We start from the raw sequence: 26,368 nt of genomic DNA on the forward strand, positions 1-26,368 counted from the left end.
AAGGTTGTGTTCAGAAATGTGGCTGCAACCAGGAGCCAATGGTCGATACAGTTTAGGACCAGGGTTGATAGATCCAACCCTCAAGGATGCCATGTACCAAAAGGCCTGGACCTGATGATTTAACATTGACATTGGACAGAGTAATGTTCTGGGAGCAGCCAGGGCCTGTGATGCCTCCAAGAAGCTGCTCTTCAAAGGGGACCTCCCAAACATGCCTGCTAAAGACCAACCCAGTGTAACCTAGTGATGTAGTTTGGATGTTTGTTCCCTCCAAATCTCATGTTTAAATGTGATCCCCAGTGTTGGAGGTGGGGCCTGGTGGGAGGTGTTTGGGTCTTGGGGTGGATCCCTCATGAATGGGTTGGTGCCCTCCCCATGGTCATGATTTAATATTCAGTCTATGAGTTTTCACATGAGAGCTGGTTGTTAAAAAGGGTCTGGTACCTCCTCTCTCTTGCTCCCTCTCCCGCTATGTGACACATCTGCCTCTCTGTCACCCTCTGCCATGAATAAAAGCTTCCTGGCTGGGCGCGGTGGCTCACGCTTGTAATCCCAGCACTTTGGGAGGCCGAGATGGGTGGATCACCTGAGGTCAGGAGTTCGAGACCAGCCTGGCCAACATGGTGAAACCCCTTCTCTATTAAAAATACAAAAATTAGCGGAGGTGTAGTGGTGGGAGCTTGTAATCCCAGCTACTCTGAAGACTGAGGCAGGAGAATTGCTTGAACCCAGGAGGCAGAGGTTGCAGTGAGCCAAGATTGCGCCACTGCACTCCAACCTGGGCAACAGAGAGAGACTCCACCTCAAAAACAAAAACAAAAAAGCTTCCTGACACTTCACCAGAAGCTGAGCAGGTGTGGGTGCCATGTTTGCCCAGCCTGCAGAACCATGAACCAAATAAATCTATTTTCTTTATAAATTTCCCAGTGTCAGGTGTTCCTTTATAGCAATGCAAAACAAGCTAACACACCTGGTAACCCTGTAAGAATAATTGAATTGGTAATTGGTGGATCAAGTAAAATGTTTCCATTATTAGGACATGTATCTATTTGTGCCAGACTGTTAGTTTCTTTATATTTCTCTGAACACAAAATCTTTAGTTCTCAATCTCAGTTACATCTGAAAGGTTTTCCAAATCCCATTTCTCTAGAAAGTTCTTCAAACCTTCCATTTAAAAATAGCAGTCAGAACATCTAGTAACTTGAAAGATGGGGAGAATGCTGTTGTTGCTAAGATATTTTTTGAATGTCAACCATGAAATGTGTGACTATGATCCTGGTTCATGGGATTACAACCTAAATTAACCCAAGTTAGTGTCCTGGCAGATGGCCGTTCCTAAACTGCCTAAACTTGTCTCTGTCTCTGTTAGATTAAGACAATCCCATGATCTTTTTGAAGTACTAACAAAGACTTACAGCTTCCTGCTCTCCTGTGCTGCCATGTTGAAGAAGATATAGAGCCTTTTTTATAGCTTTCTACAAATTATGCAAGTGAGAAAAAAAACAAAAACGAAAACATTGAAAATCATCCATAACCTTAAATTAACCATACCTTTTTAGTCCTGAAATAGTTGCTTACTGTTAAGTCAATAGATGTAAACAAGCAATTCTTGAGAACCTAAAATGTTTCTGGCACTGGGCTAGGTGACATAAGATGTGGAAAAGGAATAAGAACGTCAGTGTAGGCTCAGAAGAGTTGATTCTCATGTTAGGAAATATAATTAAACAAGTACAGCCAAGGATTATGATGCAGTGGTGAGCCACCATTGGCAGGATGAAAAAAGAGAAGTACTCTTATTCATTCAACAAAAACGCATTGAGCACCTACTACGAGTTTTCTGCTAGTCATGTGAATCCTGACCTTAAGGAGATAATAGCAGCCAGTCAGAAAATCAGACCAATAAAATACACAACCAGAAGATAATATCCAGGTTATTGTGTGGATAAGGTATAGGGAGTACAGGATGGAAGGAACAGCTAAGTTTTCTCGGGCAGCCAAGATGAGATGTTGCTGAAAGTGACTCCTGAAAGAAGGGTGGAGCTTGTAGAGAGTGCTTACTGAGCCTGCAGGACCTGCCTGACTACATGCCAAGCACTCTTCATGGATTATCTTATTTAATTCTCACACTAGCCCTATAAAATAAGGATTTTTAATTTTCTCCATTTTACAGACAGGGAAACTGAAACAAAGAAGAGTTACGGAACTTCTGGATATTACACAGGCAGGGGGTGAGCCTGGAGCTCTGGCCCAGGCAGCCTGCCTCCAGGGGCTGTGCTTCCTACCACCCCTCCCCGCCAAGCCATATGTATACACATAGCCCCAATACCTTGGTATTAGCCTTCTCCCCTGCCTCCTTTTATACCACATTTCCCCCTCTTCTTCATCTATTGTAGTGAGAAAAGCAGATGGACTTGGTGCATTATCCATCTTTGCTACAATGTAAGAATTCAAGGGTATAAACCATAGACCATTGTGATGAGCCCTGAACTTGAATTTTTCAGCCAGGTTCGTTCAGGTTATGGGCTGTCCACTGCCCATCACAAATACAACTGAGACCTCAGATTGAAAAAGAATGAAGTTGCATTCAGACTCTCTTGTTGCAGTTTCTCTCTTTACCTGGGATGAAGATCATTTTCAGAAGCTTCCCCATCCTAACATGTTAGATCAACTGTCTAAGCTACTCAGCTGCTTCTCCTCCCTCACTCTTAGGATTTGTCTGTTTCTATCTGTGCGGTTTGGCTCTCCCTGTTGTCCTTACCCTTTTCCTTTTGTTCTAAGAGCCCAGCACTACTCTAGCTTCTAGGGGTTATCAGCCCACACCCTCCAGCTATTCCAGGTCACACGACATCTTTCAGTCCCGACCACCAACAGGCGACACATTAACATCTGCATTTCCAAAGAACTCCAATAGACTTCTTATGACCTTTCACAAAATTCTTAGTCCCCTGCTTTGTTACTAGAACATGAAAATTCTTCCTGAAATCAAACCCACCTTTTGAGGGGCAGTAGAATTTTGCTATGAGGAAGAAAGCACACATTCAACACAGAGAATGAAAGTTGGGACAGGATCACATGCCCAGAGCATAGCAGACGGCAAGCTCTCAGGATGGTCAGAGTGGGAAGAGCTGGATATTAGCTTAAACTATGGAAAACTTTTCATGAAGAGGAAAAACCTGAGAGAACTTGAAAGGTAAGTAGGAATTAAAGTGACGCTAAAGGAATAAGATATGAAATAAACAGGCATCTGAGTGCATTTCTCTATGAGCAATTTACCAACCTATTATTAGAAAATGCTTAAAAGAGGAATGTTTCTTCTGTGTTACTGTACACCTGGATTTCATTCCTGCATACTCAAAGCTAAACCTGCGCAACAAATCAGCTCTTCCTTTTGTAAAAGAAATAAAACCAAATTTTTATGGTTTTATTTATTTTACAAATGACAAAATTATTGTTTGTAAAATAATTGTTCCTGGGATAAGAGATCAGACCATTCAAATAGAGATATAACTTATGGATTTAATATTAAATTCCTTTCCAACATTATCTTTAGAATTTGAATCAATTAGGGAACATAAACATGATTGCTATTGGGTGAGACTGCCTCTGAATACAAAAATATGGTTTAAAAGCTCAGCTCAGGTTTAGAATCGGTGAGAAAAAAACAAAGGGAGAAAGGAAAAGTATGGTGTTGTCAGCATTCAAAGGAGAAGTAATGTGCATCTTTAGATAAAAGCTTTACAATGGTGTGCATAATAATGATACTGTTTGTTTTAAATGTGATATATATATAGAAATGTGTACATAGACATACAACAATTACTTACGAACAAATACACTAAAAGCCAGTAACAAAGGTTGCCTCTGCAGAGGGGAACTTAGAGCTAAAGGAAAGACTCTTTTTCATTGTGTACTTCCTTTTCTGATTGAATTTCCCATCATGTAGCTCAATTATCAATTCTAAAGAAAAAAATGTGTTTAATGTAAAACATTGTTTCAAATTTCCAACTCTTAAATGTGAGAATAGATTCTCTGAGGTGGAAGAAAGAGATTGAAAAAGAAGATAGGATGAGAAGGAAGAAAGAAAGGACAAATCGTGGAATAGATGCTCTGCTCTGGGCACTAAGGGTTGCAGAAAGAGAATAAACCTTTGGTCACATTGTCCAAGTGTTAGAAAAACATATTCCTTGGGCCATTTAAGACACCACCTGAAAAGTAGAATCAATAATTACAGATGCTTTGTAAAGATGAGAAAGACTATGGGAGATCAAAGAGAACTAAACATGTAAGGAACTCAAAAAACTCAATAGCAAAAAAGCACATAATCTGATTTTAAAATGGGCAAAAGATGTGAATAGACATTTCTCAAAAGAAGACAAACGCATGGCCAACAGGTACATGAAAAAATGCTCAACATCACTAATCATCCAAGAAATGCAAATCAAAACCCAATGAGATATTATCTCACCCCAGTTAAAATGTCTTTTATCGAAAAGACAGATGCTGGTGAGGATGTGGAGAAAGGGGAACCCTCGTACACTGTTGGTGGGAACATAAATTAGTACAACCATTGTGGAGGACACTATGAAGGGTCCTCAAAAAACAAAAAAAAATAGAATATCATATGATCCCGCAATCCCACTACTAGGTAAATATCCAAAAGAACGGAAATCAGTATATCCAATAAATGTCTGCACTCCCATGCTTATTGCAGCATTATTCACAATAGCTAAAATACAGACTCAATCTAAGTGTCCATCAACAGATGAATGGATAAAGAAAATGTGGTACTTACACACTATTCAGCCATAAAAAAGGATGAGATCCTGTCATTTGCAACAATGTGGGTGGAACTGCAGGACATTATGTTAAGTGAAATATCACAGGCACAGAAAGACAAGCAACCCATGTTTGCACTCATATGTGGGAGCTAAAAAATTGATGTTATGGAGATAGAGAGTAGACTGATGGTTTCCAAAGGCTCAGAAGAGTAGCGGGGAGGTGAAGATAAAGAGGTGTTGTCTAATGGGCACAAAAATACAGTTAGATAGTAGGAATAAGATCTAGTGTTCAGGCTGGACACAGTGGCTCACGCCTGTAATTTCAGCACTTTGGGAGGCCGCGGCAGGTGGATCACCTGAAGTCAGGAGTTCAAGACCAGCCTGGCCAACATGCTGAAACCACATCTCTACTAAAAATACAAAAATTAGCTGGACGTGGTAGTGGGCACTTGTAATCCCAGTTACTCGGGAGACTGAGGCAGGAGAATCACTTGAACCCAAGAGGCAGAGGTTGCAGTGAGCTGAGATCATGCCATTGCACTCCAGCCTGGGTGACAGGAGCAAAACCCTGTCTCAAAAAAAAAGAAAAAAAAAAAGATCTAGTGTTGGTAGCATAATAAAGTGACTATAGTTAACAATAATTTATTGTATAGGTTGGTGCAAAAGTAACTGTGGTTTTTGCAACTTTAAAAACTGCAATTACTTCTGCACCAACCTAATATATTTTGAAGTAATTCGAGGAGTGGATTTGGAACGTTCCCAACAAAAAGAAATGATACATGTTTGAGGTGATGGATATCCCAACTACCCTAATTTGATCATTACACTTTGTATGCTTGTATCAAAACATCACATGTACCCCATAAATACGTCTGACTATTATGTGTCCATAAAAAATGTTTTTAATTCAAAGAGAACCACACAAACATGGAGGGAAGGGGCTCTGTGCTGGCTACACATGGGTCATTGCAGCTGGAAGGGACTCCAGAGGCAGGACCATGGATTTTAGGAAAACATCAGTCCCATCATTTGCCTTCATACAGGTAAATTTATATAGTACCTCAATACCCATTTTCTAGGTAATTTTATGGAGTCCATTTGCCTATCAAATTTCCCTCCAGGTAATCATGAAACTGACATGAAACAGACTAGCAGCATATATGCTTCCCCTTTACCAGGGCACATCATTTAAAAGTCTGTGTTACTATACAAGCACTTCAAACATTAACATGTCTCCACCCTTACCAAGAATTCTCAGGCATTCCATCTCTTTTTTTGAGACAGGGTCTCACTCTGTTGCCCAGGCTGGAGTGCAGTGGTGCAATATTGGCTCATTGTAGCCTCCACCTCCTGGATTCAAGCAATTCTCCCACTTCAGCCTCCCAAGTAGCTGGGACTACAGGTGCACACCACCATGACCAGCTAATTTTTGTATTTTTTTAGTTGAGTCAAGGTTTCACCATGTTGGCCAAGCTGGTCTCAAAGTCCTGACCTCAAGTGATCCGCCCGCCTCGGCCTCCCAAAGTGCTGGGATTACAGGTGTAAGGGATTACAGGGCCACCGCACCTGGCCCGTTCCATCTTTAAATGCCCATTCCCTTCACACAAGGCCACTGAGGATGGAATGGCAATTTTCTTTTCTTAATTCTCATCACATACTGCCTCCTGCTTCATGCGTTCAATTCCCCACCTTTCCATTTGCCTGGGGCTCAATCGAAGGTCTCCGATTTTTACTTTTCTAACACTGAGTCTATCTTTAAGCAGATGTTTTGTTCTGGGACCAGCTCTGTGAAAAGCATTTAGGAAAACAAAAAGTAATTTACTTGCATGAAAGTTAAACAAGGGTGTCCAGGCTTTCAAAAGTCTAGCTTAAACACAAAACAAAAACGAACAGGAAACCCTGAAATAAACCCAAAAAACCAAAACACACCCATGTTCACACACAAGAGTACCAATGTTGCCAAGGACACAGTTTCTCTGTTCACAGTGGGAAAACAGCAATTTTGTCACAGTAGCTTATTTACAAAGGACGTTTTCATACATTAGCTTTGAACTGGTCATGGAAAAAATTCTTTGACATAGAATAAGTAACTTTCAGGAAAGTCTCATGGCTTCATTTATTATGGGGCCTCTAACCGGACAGGGTTATCCTGTTGGATGGTTTCTTTTGGTTTATCTCAGGATGCCAAGTGCTTTCTGTTTTTGCCTGACTGGGGCACATGATTATGATGTGCACACTAACTCATCACAGCCGCAGGGACAGATGCTAGTTTTGCTTCTAGTCACTTAGTGTTAAGAGATAACGAGGTAATAGAATTCATCCAGTGAGGCCACCACCCTTTTTGTCTCTACCCCTGCGCACACCTCATGCCAATCCACACCATTCCTTCCCGAACCATCAGCAGCAGCAAGCACAAAGAAACCACAACTCGGAAGATTTTTCAAAAGTGCCAAAAGTTGGCTAGCAGTCCTATTTGAACACAGACACGGCTATTGGACAGCAGTTGTCTAGCTCACCCAATCTTGGATGGATACTTTCCTGTAACACAACTAGGTCAAACAATCTTATCACCCTGACCGAACAGTTCCTGTCTTTCTCTAATAGAAATCTCTCCTGCCTTTATCTAAGCCCATTCCTTCTTGTGATATCTTCCTAGAAATTATATACTACTGAAAAAATAGTAATCAAATTACCCTTAGCTTCTTTCCTCTTGGCAAATTTACTTCATATCCATTTTTAAAATGAATCTCCCCTTCCTAATCATGTTGTTACTCTTTGTTAACCCTTTCAAGTTGAGTTAATCAAAACTGAACAAAATGGCCAGGTGCGGTGGCTCACACCTGTAATCCCAGCACTTTGAGAGGCCAAGGCAGGTGGATCGCCTGAGGTCAGGAGTTTGAGACCAGCCTGACCAACATGGTGAAACCCCATCACTACTAAAAATACAAAAATTAGCTGGGCATGGTAGTGGGTACCTGTGATCTTGGCTACTCAGGAGACTGAGGCAGGAGAATTGGTTGAACCCAGGAGGCAGAGGTTGCAGTGAGCCGAGATCACGCCACTGTACTCCAGCCTGGGCGACAGAGCAAGACTCTGTCTCAAAAAAAAAAAAAAAAAAAAAAAAAATGCTCTTTATGGATCTCATTAACGCAATGTATGAAAGAAGAACTAATACTTTATACTTAGAGCTCATGTTTCATTTTAGTACATCTCAGAATTATGCTAATTTTTCACAACAGCATTCCTAGTAGCATGTATTTTTTTTTCTATTTATTTGTATTCAACTATGTGTCCTATCTCAAAGGATTATTGACAAGTTTAATGGGATTTTGTATGAAAAGTGCTTATCAGAATGCCCGGCACATAGAGAACACTCCATAAATGGTGACTATCATTTTTCATTATTTTTGATACTTTGGACTAGGGAGTCAGTGAAATATGTGGGGAAAGCAGGTTTGCTCAAGATGCATCATAGGAAATATTTAGGTAGTGAATAGCAAAATATTTGTGCTCCCTGCTTTAAGACAACTCATTATAGGAACACTGGAATTTACAGAGCTAAAGTGTGCATTTGGCGTCTGAGATGAAGAGCTGTTCCCTTGCTCAGCCTGTCCAGCTTTATTCGCAGGGCTGTCTGTGGGCCCTCGCCTAAGCAGGGACTGCAGACGATCCTCCAAGATGATCCATTAGAAAAGGAAGTTAAACAAAGTAATCCACTGTGACACTATATATGAAGGATGATTGTACAGGAACTGTATATTCCTGGAATCTGTAGTAAATCCACACAGAAGTTTTATTTCTGGCCAAGGACTCAACATCAAATAAATCTGAGATATGACAAATAGTATAACAAAAGTAAACTATAAACCACCATCCATTTAAAAGAGGAGAATTATGATCCAAGACTAATGAAATGAGCATTAATATATGTACACATTGATGACACAAAAGGCCTTAATGAATTACTAAATACTCATCTGGTTTTATTATGTATAACAATTATAGCAGCTTCACTACATCACAGTTCTGACCTAAAATGAATATAGTATCTAAAACAATTAAGAAACAAACATTTGCTCGCAATACGTTTGTGTGTCATCTTAGAAATTTCCCAGACAGGGCAGATGTCCCAGGTTTCTTTCTAAAAAGCTTTTGAAGGAAATTTGAGAAAAGACGCGTTTCTGCTCCCACCCCGATAAATTGCCTAAAGCAAGAGGAGACATTCACAACCTTTCTGCTGACAAAATAGCTGGGTTGAGCATTAATGCTTTAAATGTTTAATGATGCCTGTAATCCCAGCACTTTGGGAGGCCGAGGCGGGCGGATCACGAGGTCAGGAGATCGAGACCATCCTGGCTAACGCGGTGAAACCCCGTCTCTACTAAAAATACAAAAAATTAGCCGGGCACGGTGGCGGGCGCCTGTAGTCCCAGCTACTTGGGAGGCTGAGGCAGGAGAATAGCATGAACCCAGGAGGCGGAGCTTGCAGTGAGCCGAGATAGCGCCACCGCACTCCAGCCTGGGCGACAGAGCGAGACTCAGTCTCAAAACAACAACAACAACAACAAAATGTTTAATGATGATGGTGTTCTTTCCCACTGAAAGCATTTCGTCTCTAAAGTAAGCGGTGACCCTATTCTCCCACCCTTCACCCTTCATAGCCTCCTAAGTTATAAAGTGTGATCATGGCATCAGTGGGGTTCCCAGGAGACACCTGATGTTCAGTCTTTCTCAGCCTTCACTCCCGGGAAGTGACAGTGTTTGACATCTATTAGAGCACATCACGCTTCAGAAGATGATGATAAAAATGATCAGATTACATTTTTAGATGTTACCTCTTCAGGTAAAATATATATTATAAAACCAAAGATCCAAATGGGCCATGGTCAGACCATATATAAAAACAGAACTGTGACCATAACCTGCCCAGGAAACCAACCCCTTATCTACAATAAACAGTCCAGCAAGCCCGTCTGCTAAAGCCAGACTTGCAAGAAGTCTGGGAAATAACAATCTGAGAAGCTAAACAATAACTTTTGTAATAATTAATTCCAAATGACTAGGAATTGATTAATAACTGACAGCTTTCCTAGTTTTTGTCCTCATTTCCAACTTTAGGCCAGCCACAAAAGGCTCCTTAAATAATCACATGGCTGCCGGCTCCCAGTTAGCTAACTCCAGCTTCCCAGACCAACAGCCTCCAATCAGGGCACACCTGAAGCTGTCCCTTGTGTCTGCTGTAAAGCTCTCCCATTCCCCTGCCTGCCTTTGAGTCTCTCCCAAATGCCAGTGATGGTGGCTGACTCCCTCGCTATAGCAAGCTCTGAATAAACAGACTTTGCTTTCTCACATGGTGGTCTTCCTTCATTTCATACATATAAGCGGTGTGTGTATTTTTTTAATGCTGCCCACCTGCTTCCCGATCACTCCTCCCTGTCACAAGACCTGAAAAGCCTTCTCAACCAACAGGTGGAGGCCTGGCCTAACTCTTCCCCTTCACCCTCCCCTCCTCACACTTCTAATGACACAGATTTTCTCCTTGACCAAATGCTAGCCAGGCCTCTCTGAGCCCCCTTCTAGACCAGGCCTCAACCCCCTCAGAGTGCCTGCTTGAGAAAGCCCAAGACTGACAAAAGAATTCTATGCACCATCTGATGAAAGGCTTCTGGCATTTTCTTAGAGTACTTACTAAAAAGGGCTTACAATTGTGACTCCTTCCTCTGTGCCTTTGAGATGGCTGTGTATCTCCTACAAAGGCAATCAAGGACGTAAAAAACCATTCCTTTACAATGTAATCATCAGGAAGGATAGGGCCAGTGTCTCCCAGTCTCCGGAAGGACAGAATCCAGACTTTGATCATTGCCAGCTAGCAGACACAGCTGCCTAATCAGCATTTACATGCGTCAATCCTTTGTCAGTTTTCACCTTCCTGACTCTGCTGAAGCCCCACTGGTTCCTCTCCGTTAATCCCTCATTGTCCCTTAAAATGCCCAGTCACCTCTGTACAAATCAAAGTTCAGTTCACGCTGGACCCTCTTCCCTATTGCAATAGTACATTATGATTACCATCTGTCCTTACCACGTTACCTAGTGTCTGGTTTATCTTTGGTACTAACCAGGTGTGCGCCTCCATCCTTCCCCCACCCACACCAATAGCCAGTAGCTGGTCTTACTGTTACAGTAGGGAGCTAGTCAGGCATGAGCACAGCAGGAGAGCCCCCCTCCCCACCAAGGAATGTCAGGAGACCAACAGGTGGTGGGCAAGTGGTTGTTACACTGTTTCCCTAAAACGGTAATTGGTCGCAGCCAGCCCTAGGGAAAGGCAGGCTCCAAACAGAAAAAACCTGAAACTGGTCATCATCAGTTTCCTGATAAGATCTTAGGAGTTGGGCGAGTAAGCTGAAGCATGCGCACTAAGAGGCAAAATGGCAGCATTTAACTGGTACATGACCTTCTAGGAACATTCAGCTGGTAAAGGAAGAATGCCTCAAGTGAGCATGGGTACAACGCCAGTAAACACACTGTGCATGCTTCCCTCCCAAGCATTAGCAGGCCACTGTGCATGCGACAGCCCACCCCAAGGGAAGAATAGGGAAGAAGGGATGCAAGACCCCAGAAATGCCAGTGTATAAAACCCTAAGTCAGAGGTCAAACAGGGCTCTTGATCTCTCAAATTGCCCGCTTAGCCCTCTTCCAAGTGTACTTTACTTCCTTTCATTCCTGCTTCTAAACTTTTTTTTTTTTTAAGAGACAGTCTCACTCTGTTGCCCAGGCTGGAGCGCAGTGGCATAATCTCAGCTCACTGCAACTTCCACCTCCCGTGTTCAATGGATTCTCCTGCCTCAGCCTCCCGAGTAGCTGGGATTACAGGCTTGTACCACCACGCCCAGCTCATTTTTGTATTTTTAGTAGAGATGGGGTTTCACCATGTTGGCCAGGCTGGTCTCAAACTTCTGACCTCAAGTGATCCGCCCACCTCAGCCTGCCAAAGTGCTGGGATTACAGGCATGAGCCACCGTGCCTGACCCTGCTCTAAACTTTTTAAAAACTTTCACTCCCACTGTAAAACTTGTGTTCATCTCTCACTCTGCCTTATGCCCTTCAGTCGAATTCTTTCTTCTGAGGAGGCAAGAATTGAGGTTGCTGCAGACCCGCATAGATTCACCATCGCTAACATTACCTTGGGCAGAGTGCTCAGACCTCAGGTTGTCTGAAATGAAAGTCACTATCACCCCAGAACCTGCATCCTTTCCCTACTCTTTAGAAATGTGATAGCTGGTGGCACTCCTGTTAAATCTTTCCATACCTAAGAAATCTTGGCTGGGCACACTAGCTCATGCCTGTAATCCCAGCACTTTGGGAGGCCAAGGCGGGTGGATTACTTGAGGTCAGAAGTTCAAGACCAGCCTGGCCAACATAGCAAAAACCCATCTCTACAAAAAATGCAGAAATTAGCCGGGCGTGGTGGCGGGTGCCTGTAATCCCAGCAACTCGGGAGGCTGAGGCAGGACACTCCCTTGAACCTGGGACACCACTGCACTCCAGCCTGGGCGTCAGAGTGAAACTCCGTCTCAAAAAAAAAAAAAAAAAAAAAAAAAAAAATATATATATATATATATATATATATCTTCTCTGGGTGAGGACCCACTGCTCCATAGAGCCTTTTCTGGTGAGCCAGACAAAAACTTTTATTTCTCTCATACAAGTACCTGTATGTTTATGCACACCTGTCTTAACTACACATCTCAACAGCTTTTCACTTACAGTAACATTTAGGAGGTAGCAATGTTAGCTGTCTAACAGACATAGCTTATGCTTAATTCTTGCAACCCTGGAAAGGCTGTTACGTATAAAATGGGGATAATAATATGTACTTCATAAGGTTGTTATGAAGAGCAAATAATGCTGGCTCGTAGTGGGAGGTTAGGAATTAATGTCCAATTAGAGAATGAATGAATAAGAGAGAACACACCGTAGTTCATAAATATGAGTTTCCCTTCCCCCTCAAAACAGCAGAACCAGAAAACAAGCAAGACCTAAGCATACATCTCACAATGGTCCTTCATCTGCTGTCCAGCAACCCGCCACCTCACTAAACTGACTATTCTATTTTCCAACGACACAAATAGATAGATATTTCTTATTTTTAAAATTTAGATCTACATCCCTGCAACTTCTCCCCTTGGGTCCTGGCTCAGTTCCCACCAGCCATACAAGATAACATCAGGCGCCTGGGCCTCCATTTTCTTTCTAGGACACCCAGTTTGGCCTTGGGGTGGGCTCCCACAGGTAGCTGGGAAGCTGATGCCCCTGAGTACCCACGTCCACCCACACGTGAAAACAAACAAAAAAAATCTCAGAAAGTAATTTCGAGCACGGGTCAAAGTTCTATTTCACACTTGCAGGGGCAAGACAGCAAAAGGAAAAAGCTGGTTCACAGCAACCGTCTTAGGAAAGCAAGGCCTCTTTTAGAAACAGAAAGGAACGTCTAGACCCGTGGCTTGTTTAAACACCCGCTGCTAGGCCCCACCGCCAGAGCTGCCTATCCAGGGCCGAGAATGTGCATTTCTAAGTAGTTCTCAGGCGGTGCTGATGCTGCGGATCTGGGGACTGTACTTTGAGAACCACCGGTGCAGACCCTGGCTAACGTTCTTTAGTCTGATGCGTCGGGGAGCTGTAAAGCTGCCATCCTTCACCGGTGGGCAAGTAACCTGGTGGCGCCACCCCAGGGCCAGACCCAGGGCCGGCCTCGGTGCGCCTCTAGCCACAAATAACCAGCACTGGGTTCCGCTCACCGGCAACGCCAGGTGGGGGCCATCTGACCACTCAACAGTTTTGCTTTTTCTTCAAATTCGGATACTTAGAAGGAATGCGATGAAATTGGGATGAAGGTGTTTTGCTGGCCCCGTGGACAGACCAGACCTCCTCCCATTGGAGCCTCGGGTCTCACACCAGCCCCCCAGGCGGCGCGCGGCCCCGTCTCGCCACCGCGGCCCGGGTCGTTCGCGTCTTCCGGCGCCGAGGGTGCCTCTGGGTCCCAGCACCAGGCTCCGTGGCGCGCACGCGCGGCAGCTTCTTCTAGCCCCGCCAGGAGACGGCCCGAAGGCCTATGCGGCGCGGCCTCGCTCCTGGGGGTGGTTGGCAACGACTGTTTCATTTCCTCCTTCACTCTTCAAATCTCAGTTTTTGCTTGGGCTTGAAGGAATGGGCCAGGGTATCGTGGACGGAGAGTCTTAAAAAATTTGAGTTTTTGAGGTCAGAATTTAAAAGTAGCTGCCGAAACCCGGGATCGAACCAGGGACCTTTAGATCTTCAGTCTAACGCTCTCCCAACTGAGCTATTTCGGCATGTTGTTGGTTGTCTTCTGAGTAAACTATCACTGAGCGCTTTGCGTCCAACTGGCTTGCTTGTCTTTTCCTGGTGATCATGTACAGCATTTCTTCCTTGTCCTGTTAAACGGTGTCGTCGGAATTCTTCCACCTCACTCCTTCTACGCTGCCACTGGGCGCTGCACACGCGCCTTACTTTCTTAGATTGCTCTCGGCGCGCGCAGCCCGCACGGCCCAGGAGCTGGGTCCAGGCCCCCGATGGCGGCTCCTCGGGATGCTGGTTCCGTCCTCCCAGGGCCGGTCCCCGCGAGATCCGAAGCAGCGGGGTCGCCTCGGGGAGCTCCTGCCCAGGCCTGGTAGCCCCTTCCCGTCGATCTGCCCCTGCCTGTGACTATCCACGTTCGTCACCTTGCTCCCCGAAAAGTTCCAGGCCCCAGGTGAGGAGCCGTGTAGGCCCAATACGATTGGATGAAGGAGTGTACGGGGCAGGAATCGTCAGACTGGCCTCTGGAGAGGAGTTTGCAGCCTCTCCGGCTCCGGGCCCGGGAAATGTTCACCTTAATCATCACCTCTTTCCATGGAGCCTGACTGGCAAATAAATGCTGGGTGAGCTCACTAACGATGATTATTCAGTCAATGCTATTTCCCACACGAGTCAACAAATGTTTCCGAAGCACCCACTACGTGCCAGGCTCATTCTTTACTTCCCAAACGTCTTACTTTTTCCATTTTTTAATTTTTGTCTCCAATTAAATTGTAATCTCTCAAGGCAGGGATCTTACCCTGCTCTTTAGAGCTTTGCATTTAAGTGGAAGCTTCACAGCCAATTTGGATGGATGGATGGATGGATGGATGGATGGCTGACTTCAAATGCGAAAGAGAAAAAAATACAAAATTAGAAATTTTTGCAATCTCTATTTTCTCCGCCAAGCCTCCTCCCTTATAAGAAAGAGAGTTTCTTTCTGGGTTCCTTTATTGTGCCAAATCCAAAAAAGAGCAGAGGCTTTGATGGTATAGTGGTTAGCATAGCTGCCTTTTAAATCCAAAAAAACCAAAGAGCTTGAGATTTAACAGAAGTCAGCAGCTAAGGATGAGAGAGAGACCAAAGAGAGCTTGGGGCTGGACAGAGTTCAGAGAAGGGTTTGGGGAGCTTGGAGTGGAAGAGGGAGAAATTTTGGGCAGGCGGCCTGTGAGGATCGTACATCTAAAAAGAGATGGGGAAAGAGGCCTTTAACAGGCTTTCATGTATGTTATGAATGTAGCTACCTTTCCCATTCTCCTCAAAACACTGCAGGCAAGACGAATTATTTTCAACAACTCTTGGGCTGCTGGCTGGCTGTTCCTTACTGGATTCAATCATGAGATAGCTCAGCTTCTTAAATTTTACAAAAGTTGTGTCTTTAGGTTAAAAATCAAATCTGGGAAGTCTCAAAATATATGTTAGAGAGTGATGGGATAACACACGTATGGGCTGGGACATGGTGTTAGTGTCTATCTTTCTTGGTCTCGTAGTCACACCTGCAAACCAGCTGCTTCGTGCATTGTCACCTGGGAAATGAAATCCTAGGTAACTAGGAAAGTGGCAGGTAAGTTTTGATGGGATTTAGGCTGGGGGTGGGGATAGGTAGCAAAGGTCCAAGCAGGATCTAATGGAAAATGGAGGAACAGGATAAGAGAGAGAGGAGAAGGAAGAGTGCAACCAAGAAACATTGCTTTGTGATTTAATGCGATGAGATCCCTTGGCAAATTGTGAGATAATAGACACTACATTGTCATAGTGACCATTTGTTTAGTAAAAGTTGATTTTAGAAAGTAAGTGTTGTGAGAGATGTCATGGATAAGCTGGGTATCCAGGAAAGTCCTTGTTTATATATATTGTCCCGGAACTCTCCATGGTAGTAGCCTCTTCACTGTTAAACAGTTAAAAGTAAGGCTGGACGCGGTGGCTCATGCCTGTAATCCCAGCACTTTGGGAGGCCAAGGCAGGTGGATCACTTGACGTTAGGAGTTCAAGACCAGCCTGGTTAACATGGTGAAATTCCATCTCTACTAAAAATACAAAAATTAGCCGGGCATGGTGGCGTGCACCTGTAATCCCAGCTACTCGGGAGGCTGAGGCAGGAGAATCAATTGAACCTGGGAGGCGGAGGTTGCAGTGAGCGGAGATTGTGCCACTGCACTCCAGCCTGGGTGACCGAGCAAGACTTTCTGTCTCAAAACAAAACAACAACAACAAAAAACAGAAGTGTTTTGGAATGACTAGAAGATAAATAAACAATGTGATCACCTACTTTATTAACTTTGTGAAAGCCTCAGCTTGATGCTCTCCGGGTTTCTCCCTAGGTTTTCCTGTTAGTGAAAAGATCTTCAACATCAACCCAATATTTATTGTTGCTGTTTTACAAAGGAGACCGAAAGTTTCTGGGACTTAGTGCCACGGTCCCGAAACTGCAGCCACCTGGGGCACTGAAGAATATTTTACATTTTTGAGAGAAACACAGGGATGCTTGGCATCTGTGGGATGCTATGCAAACTACCCAGTAGTTCATTGTTTCGGCAAGAGATTACATTTCTATCAGTGATGTCATCTCTTTCAGCATGATAAAAAGTACCCATGAATCCATGGGGAATATGAAATTAGGGTTGAGATGTCCAATCTGTTTCCAAGCTTGAGAAATTGTACACTGTCCAGGATACACACATCCCACCAGTAAGTTAACTGTGGTGAGAATGAAATTAGGGAGTCTCTGAGCCTACTCTGGCTTGGGAGGCTGCCTTTGAAAAAAAAAAAAAAGAATGAAATAAAAATGTAACTTTTCTTTCAATTTATATGTATAATTTTTTTCAAGTGGCTACGAAGTTGTTGGACATAAATCCTTATTAAGTTATTTGGACCTGAGTACTTAATAAAAGGAATTGTTCGGCATTTCTTTTGGCCTGGGGGCATTGGAAAAAATTACTGAGACAGTAAGAGCTGTCTGTGAACAGAGAAAGCGAAAAACAATTATTATGAGTTTGGGGAAAACCTTGCTTTACTCAGCAAGATTGCAGCGCAAAGAAGAACTGTCAGAACATCCAAGGAGACCAAGCACCACAGGCTAAGTAAAGTGAAATGAAAATCTGTGCACACACATCATAGTAAGAAGAGACAGGTGATAAAGAAGTTGGCATTCAAAATGAGGATAAAGATGTTGAAGAAGACTCCGTGTTGAAAAGAAACTGTGTAAGCTGCAGCCCTGTTTTCCAAATGAGCTCGCGGATTTTGGCCAACTCCAGTCTAATTACCTATGATTAAAAAAACCAGCTAATTACGAGAACTAACTAGCAGATCTGAGGATAATAAAACTAAAGAGAGTATGTTGCATATAGTTATAACAGCTAATAAATTTTTGTGGGTTTTTTTGTTTGTTTTGAGATGGGAGTCTTGCTCCATTTATTGCCCAGGCTGGTCTCGAACTCCTGGGCTCAAGGGATCTTCCCAGGTAGCTGGGATTACAGACACACACAACTGTGCCCCACTTCTGATAAAAATTTAAATGGCTGTTAATTAATCTCTCCTTCAGTTTGCTCCTTGGGATTCCACAGTGCACATGCATACACACACACACACACACGCACACACACACACACATTTTTGGGGGCCTCTGATTTTAATCAATATTTCTTTAAAGTATTTTTAAAATGATGGGGGTATGTCAAAAGGACCTAGGAACCAGTTTGAAGGGGCTCCTACTGGCCAAAACTGGGACAATCTGAGCATCAAAATAAATAAGAATATTAATGGATTATTTACCCTTTGAATAAAATAAAAGTCCTTTAGTACAATAATTGTGTGGTGGATGCAGGGGAGGAATTGAGGATTCTTATAGCCGAATGAATTGTGCAGACTGACAAATTTGGAGGTAGTGGTAGCACGGGATATCACCATTTTCCAAACATCATAGTAAAGATTGATTCAGTCAAGAATCATCAATGGATGTTAAATCTAAGGGGGGACAGTTAAACGAGGAGCAGGATCATTGCATGGCCTCAAAGTATTTCTCCACAGATTGCTTAAACTGCACAGTGGAGAAAACGGACAATGCCATGATCTGGTCATCAAAATTAGCATCACCAATGTAGGACATTCGGTCATCACATGCCTTCTATTGTGATGCCCTGTAAAAGGCACAACACACACAGTGCTCCAGGCAGGGAAGCAGAACCTAACTTTAATCATGGAGCAGCATTATACAAACCCCAAGTAAAGGTCATCCTAGTAAATAAATGGCCTGTATTATTCAAAACTGTTAAGGTCACGAAAGCAAAGAAAAGCTGAGGAACTGTTCCATATGCAAGGAGGTGAAAGAAACACAACTCAGTGCAATGTGTAATCCCAGACTGGTTCCTATTCTGGAGGAGAAAATGCTTTAAAGGGTGCTATTGGGACAACTAATGAAATTGGAACATGAGCTGCAGATTAAATGAGTGTGTTTTATCAATGCTAAATTTCCTGAAGTTGGCAACCATAGTTAGGTAAGAAATATCCTTGTTTCAGGAAGTACATACTGAACTATTAAGGGATGAGAGACAATCCACTCTCAAATAGATTCTGAAAATAAATAATAGTATGCATACATATTATTATATATGTAAACATATACACACATGCATGTGTGTATATGAAGATAATATAAAAAAATAGAAACAAATATTAAAATTTGGTGTATCTGAGTAAAAGGTATATGGAATTCTTCTGTATCATTTTATAACTTTTCTAAAAATTTGAAACTCAGACCAAGCACGGTGACTCACACCTATAATCCTAACATTTTGGGAGGCCGAGACCAGAGGATCGTTTGAGCCAAGCAGTTTGAGGCCAGCCTGGGCAACAATAGGGAAACTCTGTCTCTACAAAAAAAAAAAAAAAAAACAAATTAGGCCGGGGGAGGTGGCTCAGGCCTGTAATCCCAGAACTTTGGGAGGCCAAGGCAGGTGGATCACGTGAGGTCAGGAGTTCAAGACCAACCTGGCCAACATGGTGAAACCCCATCTCTACTAAAAATACAAAAATTAGGCAGGTGTGGTGGCGTGGCACCTGTAATCTCAGCTACTCATGAGGCTGAGGCAAAAGAATCGCTTGAACCCGGGAGGCAGAGGTTGCAGTGAGCTGAGATCATGCCACTGCATTCCAGCCTGGGGAACAGAGACTCTGTCTTAAAAAAAAATAAAAATAAAAAATTAGACAGGTGTGGTGGTACACACTTGTGGTCCTAGCTACTTGACTTGAATGGCTAAGGCAGGAGAATCGCTTGAGCCTGGGAGGGAGAAGCTACAGTGAGCTGTGATCACGCCATGCACTCCAGCCTGGGTAACCCAGTGAGACCCTGTCAAAAAAAAAAAAAAAATACCCTCAGATTTGTTTTTAAAATAAAAAATAAATAAATAATGTTTGGCGGTCTTCTTGAGCCAAGACAATTTCAGTTAGAATCATACTATAGCTAAGAGCTGGAAGAGAATTTAGCATTTATTTTGCCTGACCACAAATTTTACGCTAATGCTCCGGAGACACTAATAAGTAACTTGCTTGAGATTACCGTATCAGTCTTCTCGGGCTGCCATAACAAAATACCGTAGACTGGGTGACTTAAACAACAGAAATTTATTTTTTCACATTTTGGAAGCTGGGAAGTCCAAGATCAAGGCTTTGGAGGACTGGGTTCCTGGTGAGGGCTCTCTTCCTGGCTTGCCGAGGCCACCCTCTCTGTGTGCCCACATGACCTTTCTTCCGTGTGTGTATGCGTGTGGAGAGAGAAGGCTTCCACATCTCTCAAGGCCATCAGTCCTATCAGATTAGAAACCCACACTTACAACCTCTTTAGCCTTCATTACCTCCCAAAAACGCTATATCCAAATACAGTCACATCGGGGTTAGGGTGTCAACATATTAATTTTGGGGGGACATATTTTTTAGTCCACAGCAATTACACAAACTGATACAGTGCTGACTGCTGACCCATAGAGCATATTCTTTACCTTGCACCAAATACTCTTAATATTTTTCATAAAGACTGTTTCAATGAAAAATTGGCATGAGAATCAAAAACCCAAACTCGAATCTAGGGCTAGGGCCCAGTTTTCTCCTGCAGATGCTTTTTTATGGGCATGTGTATGCTTTTTGAACGAAGTTGCTTGATGGATACAAAGCGATTCCTCCAAAGTTATATATTAAAGTTGTAACTTAGGGGAGAAGTATTTAAAAAAATTAATAGCGTGCAAAGATCATCAGTGTGCTGAATTGATCCAAAAGAAGCTAATTTATTTAAAGCCATTAAACCACAAGTCCATAAAGACCTTATTGTTTTTTGTTTTTGTTGAATCACAGACATCAATATCAAGCCTCTGGGTATACTTACCAGGCCAGAAACAATTAAGTAAATTATACTCAGAAACAACCTACCAAGCTTTTCATATGTTCTAATCCAATCCTCCCACATCCATCAAGCAAACGCCTAGCTAATCATGTGGACTTTGCACAATACCCTACAGGCCAGAAAACTTGGATTCTAGAACCTGAGTTTCAGAGGCTTGGATGCTTTTTAAATACTTCTTAGCTTAATTGCTTGTCTCTGCCTTTTGATGAAGTGGGCCAGACTCCCAACTGCATTTCTGTCCCCATCTCCTCATCTTCCCACCCTACCCTATTCAACCATGAAGGATAAGGCCTGATTATTCACCTAGAGAAATCAAATGAAATAAATTTAACACAACAGTTTCCTAAATCCCTTAATAATTCAAAAAAGAAATGTCAGAAAGCATAAATCAACCAGTCTCTTCTGTTAACCCAGTGAGGTACACAGCTGATGTCCAATGACCGGGGGCTCAGAAAAGGAGGCCACGACTCAGAGATGCCTGTGCACTTTGGTCCTGTTTTCCTTTCAACCTCCCGGGGGCTTCACATTCTTGACTTTTGTAGGGACTTGCAACTCACCAAAATGGTATAAAGATTAAACTGAAGACATTTGAGATACAACAGATGAAGCAAGAAGCCTTTTCTGAGCTTCTCTTATCTGAGGAAAGGCACAGCCTTCCAAGAAGGAAGCTGCCATAAGTCCCCTCTGTCTCTGGGGGAATTTCCAGCAAGGAAGGAGACTATTAGCACTGGGATACGAAACTGCATAAACAAACATTATCACAAACTGTCCTACCTTCCATTTGTTTCCTTAAAGCCATCTGTCTCTCCTAAAAGCTCATTTATTTCCCATAGAAGTCCTCTCTCTCCCTCTTTCCCCCTCTTAAGCAGGTATATAAACCCTTATCCCTAGCTGTTCAGCCAGCCTTTTCATTTGAATGTTCCCACATGCGTGTGAGTTAAAATTTTTCTCCCATTAATCTGTGTTTTTAGTTAATTCACAGCCCCTCCCGCCGCCCACTGAACCCTAAAGGCAAAGGGGAAATCTTTCCAACACTTTCCATTGCTTTCATCCATTTCTCTAGTCCTGTTTATTTATTTATTTGCATCCCTTAACTCCATCTCCTCCCACTGGCCTATTCCTCACACCCCTCACTTTTTTTTTTTTTTTTTGAGATGGAGTTTCCCTCTTGTGGCCCAGGCTGGAGTGCAATGGCGCGATTTCAGTTCACTGCAACCTCCACCTCCTGGGTTCAAGCGATTCTCCTGCCTCAGCCTCCCGAATAGCTGGGATTATAGACAGCCACCACCATGCCCAGCTAATTTTTGTATTTTGAGTAGAGATGGGGTTTCACCATGTTGGCCAGGCTGGTCTCGAACTCCTGACCTCAGGTGATCCACTCGCCTCGGCTTCCCAAAGTGCTCAGATTACAGGCGTGAGCCACTGTGCCCGACCCACACCCCTCACTTTTACTCAGAAATGTAGTGTTTAGTATAAAAGTCTTGGAGACAAGGCAGCTCTTCTCCACCCTTTCTGCCTATCTTCATTGCACACACAGGCCAGGGTTTTTCTAGAGGACTTTAGCGTATGGGCAGGAGAGGGTGACAGGAGGGGATAGTGGAGTTTTGCTGCTCTCTGTGGTCAGGGCTCAGGCAGGACTCTAAGGGAAGCCTCACTGAACCCACTGTCCTCAGTCCTTCTGTGGTTGGAATGGTCAGGGCACATGTCCACGACTCTTCCAATTAGTGGGATAGAAAGCAGGGCCCTAGCCCCAGATTCTACCACTCAGCTCTCTAGCCTATTCTCCTCATTTGCAATTGGAAAAGTTGACTCCGATTTTCCCAACCACAAAAGTTTACATACAATTCAGAAGGGAATAAAACTGCAACCCAACCCTCTCATTCGACATATCTTTCCCATTGATGCCTGATTCTTTCCTGACAGGCAGGAAGGAATCTATCAAATCACAGGCCAAAGAACCCTATTCAGACAGCACATTTTACCCTCATGACAATAATTACCTAAATAGTTGGATAACGAGAAATGCTTCAATTTGGCAATGACTGATGCTTCCCCCACAAAAAATGCAAGAAATAAAATCCAAGTGCTGTTCTTTGTCCTAATAAGAAATATACAAGGATATTCAATCATATTGGTGCTTGTGTAATATTTACAAAATGTAAGGGACAATGCCTCTACCCCATGTATGAATCAATGAAAGACCAGAGAGGTTAATGACTGCTAGTGTGACCCAGTTATCTGGTGACAGAGGTAGGACTAGAACTTAGGTCTCAGATCCCAGGTCAGAGTTGTTATACTTGTTTATGTTTGTTTGTCCCTGTATAAGACCAACCTTATCAGAATAGAAGTTTGCTTAAATTTATGATAACATATACTTTGCGGATATTAAGTTTCGTGGCAAATGATCTTCCTGGCTTTACTCAGTGTTGAATCTTGCTGCTTACACTAAACTGGCGCATTCCCTGAGCCCATGAAGAATTTCTATGCCAACCTTGTGAGGTAGGAGAATAGGCTCTGAAGGCAGGGAACATAGGCCATTCACACTGACTTCTTAGAAATAAATCAAAAGGAAAACCCCAATCTTCCACTTCCAAGTAACAAAAGGAACAGAGGCTACTTCCTTTGCAACCCCCACTTTTCTGCGTGGCAGATGAAAAACTGAAAGTACTTTTGATTGGTCCTCTCCCACAACCAATCAGGCTGGTCGCAGGCCAAGTCTTCATTTGCATAGGAGTATAACGTTGTAACTTCACTTTAGCCTCTGATCGGTCACTTTCCACAACCAGTCAGAAGTTTGCATAGGGTGTAACTTTGTAACTTTGCCTCATCCTCTGATTGGCCCCTTCTTGCAACCAATCAGACTGATCACAGACCACTACTTTATTTACATAGGGCGTACACAAAGTAACCAATGGGAAACCTCTAGAGGGTATTTAAATCCCAAAAAATTCTGTCATCGCGGGCTCCCACCCTGTGGAGTGAACTTTTGTTTTCAATAAATCTCTACATTTGTTTCTTCCTTTCTTACTTTGTGCGTTTTGTCCAATTCTTTGTTCAAGACGTCAAGAACCTGGACACCCTCCACTGTTAACACTTGTTTTGAGAATCTTGAGGCCTGATTACTTTCAATTAAAAATCTGGGGCCCAGAAAAGGACATGCTAGGAATCATTTATACTTCAGTGTAAACAGAGGTCTTCCCACCCATCTTTGGGTGGGTCTTTTGATACACTATACAGTAATATGCATAGCATTACCTATGAAGGTTTCTTTCTAAAAATGTTTGATCTGAAACTACTTAAGCCTCCAGGTAGACCTAACTTCCAGTTTATACGAAACTGAGAAAATGGAGAAACGAGTTAGATGACACCATGAAGAAATAACCAGGTACATCTAGAATATGAGGCATTCTCTAAGACATCTAGCCTGCTGCTGTTTTCAAAAATGTCAGTGCCATGAAGACAAAAAAAACCCACATCAAAAAGAGAGACAGCTGCATGTTTAACAGACTGAAAATACATTACCAAAAGTAATATGTGAACCTTTACTGAATCCTGCTATGGAAAAAAAAAAAAGCTGTAAATAAGATAATTTTGGGGGGACATGGAGAAATTAGAATACGTATATTAGATATTAGGGAATAAAATATATGACTCCATTCTCTTAAGTATAAAAATAATATGGTCATTAGGTAGGAGTATACTATTGGTTTCAGAATATTTGTGCTAAAGTATTTAGAAGTGAAGTGTCATGACATCAACTTATTTTCAAACACACAAATTTCCACATACATACACACACAAAAATCAATATGGCAAATGTTAACAATTGTTAAATTCAGGTAGAGAAATACATCTTTCAATTTTTCTGTATGTTTTAAATTTTTCATAAAAATTTTAAAAAATTAGTCTTGTCTTACACATCCTAGAAATTTTTGGATTTCAATCCTATTTTCCATTAAGACTGAACATCTTTCCTTCTTATTAATAGGATTTTAGGCATGGAAAGGTGATTAAAGATACATTTTGTGAAAATGAACAGACCCTTCCCCAAGACCACAAACGGCCTAAGTAGCCTCTTTATCTCTTTATTGCTAAGGCTTGTCTTGTACATACCAAGATCATACTTTTAATTCTCAAGTCAGGATATGTGGTCTGGCAAAAGATTTTTTTTCTTGCTTCTGCTTTTACTCATATGAAAGCCTTACAAAAGCATACAAATCAAAACATTTGTAGATATAATTTTTTATTTGTTTAACAATGAATCGTCTTTATTTAAAAATCACATAAATGAAATTACGCTGTTTCAAGGATTTCAAATATACAGTTTCCATGTCTTGTAGTCAACTCCAATGTGATTTACAGCAAAATCTTTAACTTTACAAGGTCAGCTTAATAATCTACCATAATGTATGTGAGGATAAAAATGTCTTCCTTGTCTTTTATTTTTAACTTTAATTTCCTTTTTGAATCAGGCTTTGAGTTTTGACCTTCACAATTACTAAGGAAAATCAGATTGCAGTAATTAGAATACTGTAGTAACATCATCTAAAACTATGGTTTGATTAGTCCATTAACTTAAGCCACCACAATTTCAACTCCTGAGAAATTTAAACCGATTTAATTTGAGCTATGTGGTACACTATTCCCTTTTTATGATTGCTGAAATATGTGCTGAATAAGTCAGAGGTAGCATACTTATTTAGAATATTACAAGAGCAAAAGAAAATCCCGCAGAGCAGCAAATCAATTTAAGAGAAATGTGCATTTTCTAAATGTTAACACATGGAGCTTTCATTTGACATCTACTATCCAAATAGCTAAAATGACCACTTTCCTTTAGAAATTTTTCTTCTGGGCAGAGAAATATTGCTTTATATTTTCCCTTAAGTTTATTCAATTAAAAAATGTGAAGGGCAGAGCTCCAGAGCCATTACATTTTTAAAATTTTCTGGAAATATAAATTTTTTTTTCAAGAGCTTATTTGGCTTAGTTTAGGTACGATTTCTCATCTCTGTAATTTCCATTCAGCCTTATAACCTAAAAACATGCTTTCCCTCCTCTCCTACGCCTACAGTTAATTCTCACAACAATCTTCATTAACAGAGCAATGTTTTCATTCCAAGTCAATAGATGAGGTACTAGGCAAAGTATAGAGCTGTTACTAGACATGCAACTGGAGAGCTTTCCAGAACAGGCGTACCTTGGAGATATTGTGGGTTCAGTTCCAGACCACTGCAATAAGGTGAATATTGCAATAAAGGGAGTCACAGAAATATTTTAGTTTCCCAGTACATTTATGTTTACATGATACTGTAGTCTATTAAGTGTGCAATAGCATTATGTCTAAAAACTCAATGTACATATCTTAATTAAAATATTTTATTGCTAAAAAATGCTAGCAATCATCTGAGCCTTTAGTAAGTCATAGTGGAAGGTCTGGCCTTGATGCTGATGGCTGCTGATTTATCAGTGGTTGCTGAAGACTGAGGTGGCTGTGGTAATGTCTTAAAATAAGACAACAATGAAGTTTGCTGCATTGACTCCCTTTTGTGAAAAATTTCTCCACGGCAGGCCGTGCTGTTTGATTGCATTTACCCACAGTAGAACTTCTTTCAAAATTAGAGTCAATACTCTCAAACCCTGCTGCTATTTTATCAAGTAAGTTCATGTAATATTCTAAATCCTTTGTCATTTCAGCAACGCTCACAGCATTTTCACCAGGAGTAGGCTCCATCTCAAGAAACTACTTTTTTTTTTTTTTTTTTTTGCTCATCCATAAAAAGCAACTACTCATCCATTGAAGTTTGATCATGAGATTGCAGCAATTCAGTCACATCCTCTGCCTTCA

General features: G+C 42.1%; 1 protein-coding gene and 1 non-coding gene across 16 annotated transcripts in view; both read right to left on the reverse strand.

Moving 5' to 3' along the window:
* Positions 1-26,274, reverse strand: part of DCT (dopachrome tautomerase) — a 156,374-nt gene extending 130,100 nt beyond the window's left edge. For 3 of the 15 annotated variants that reach the window (XM_054665004.2, XM_063792610.1, XM_063792608.1), the window contains exon 1: positions 13,574-15,061. The gene's annotated coding sequence lies outside the window, so the exon portion shown is untranslated. Of the gene's footprint in view, positions 1-4,792; positions 6,564-13,573 lie in introns of all 15 variants that reach the window. The other 12 variants (XM_063792616.1, XM_063792617.1, XM_063792614.1 and 9 more) reach the window with 7 other exon arrangements.
* Positions 14,053-14,125, reverse strand: TRNAF-GAA (transfer RNA phenylalanine (anticodon GAA)). The gene has a single exon. It is a non-coding gene; the product is annotated as a tRNA-Phe (tRNA).
* Positions 26,275-26,368: the final 94 nt, after the last annotated feature.

The sequence above is a fragment of the Pan troglodytes genome, chromosome 14 (assembly GCF_028858775.2).
Source record: "Pan troglodytes isolate AG18354 chromosome 14, NHGRI_mPanTro3-v2.0_pri, whole genome shotgun sequence".
In the NCBI taxonomy this organism is placed as follows: domain Eukaryota; kingdom Metazoa; phylum Chordata; class Mammalia; order Primates; family Hominidae; genus Pan; species Pan troglodytes.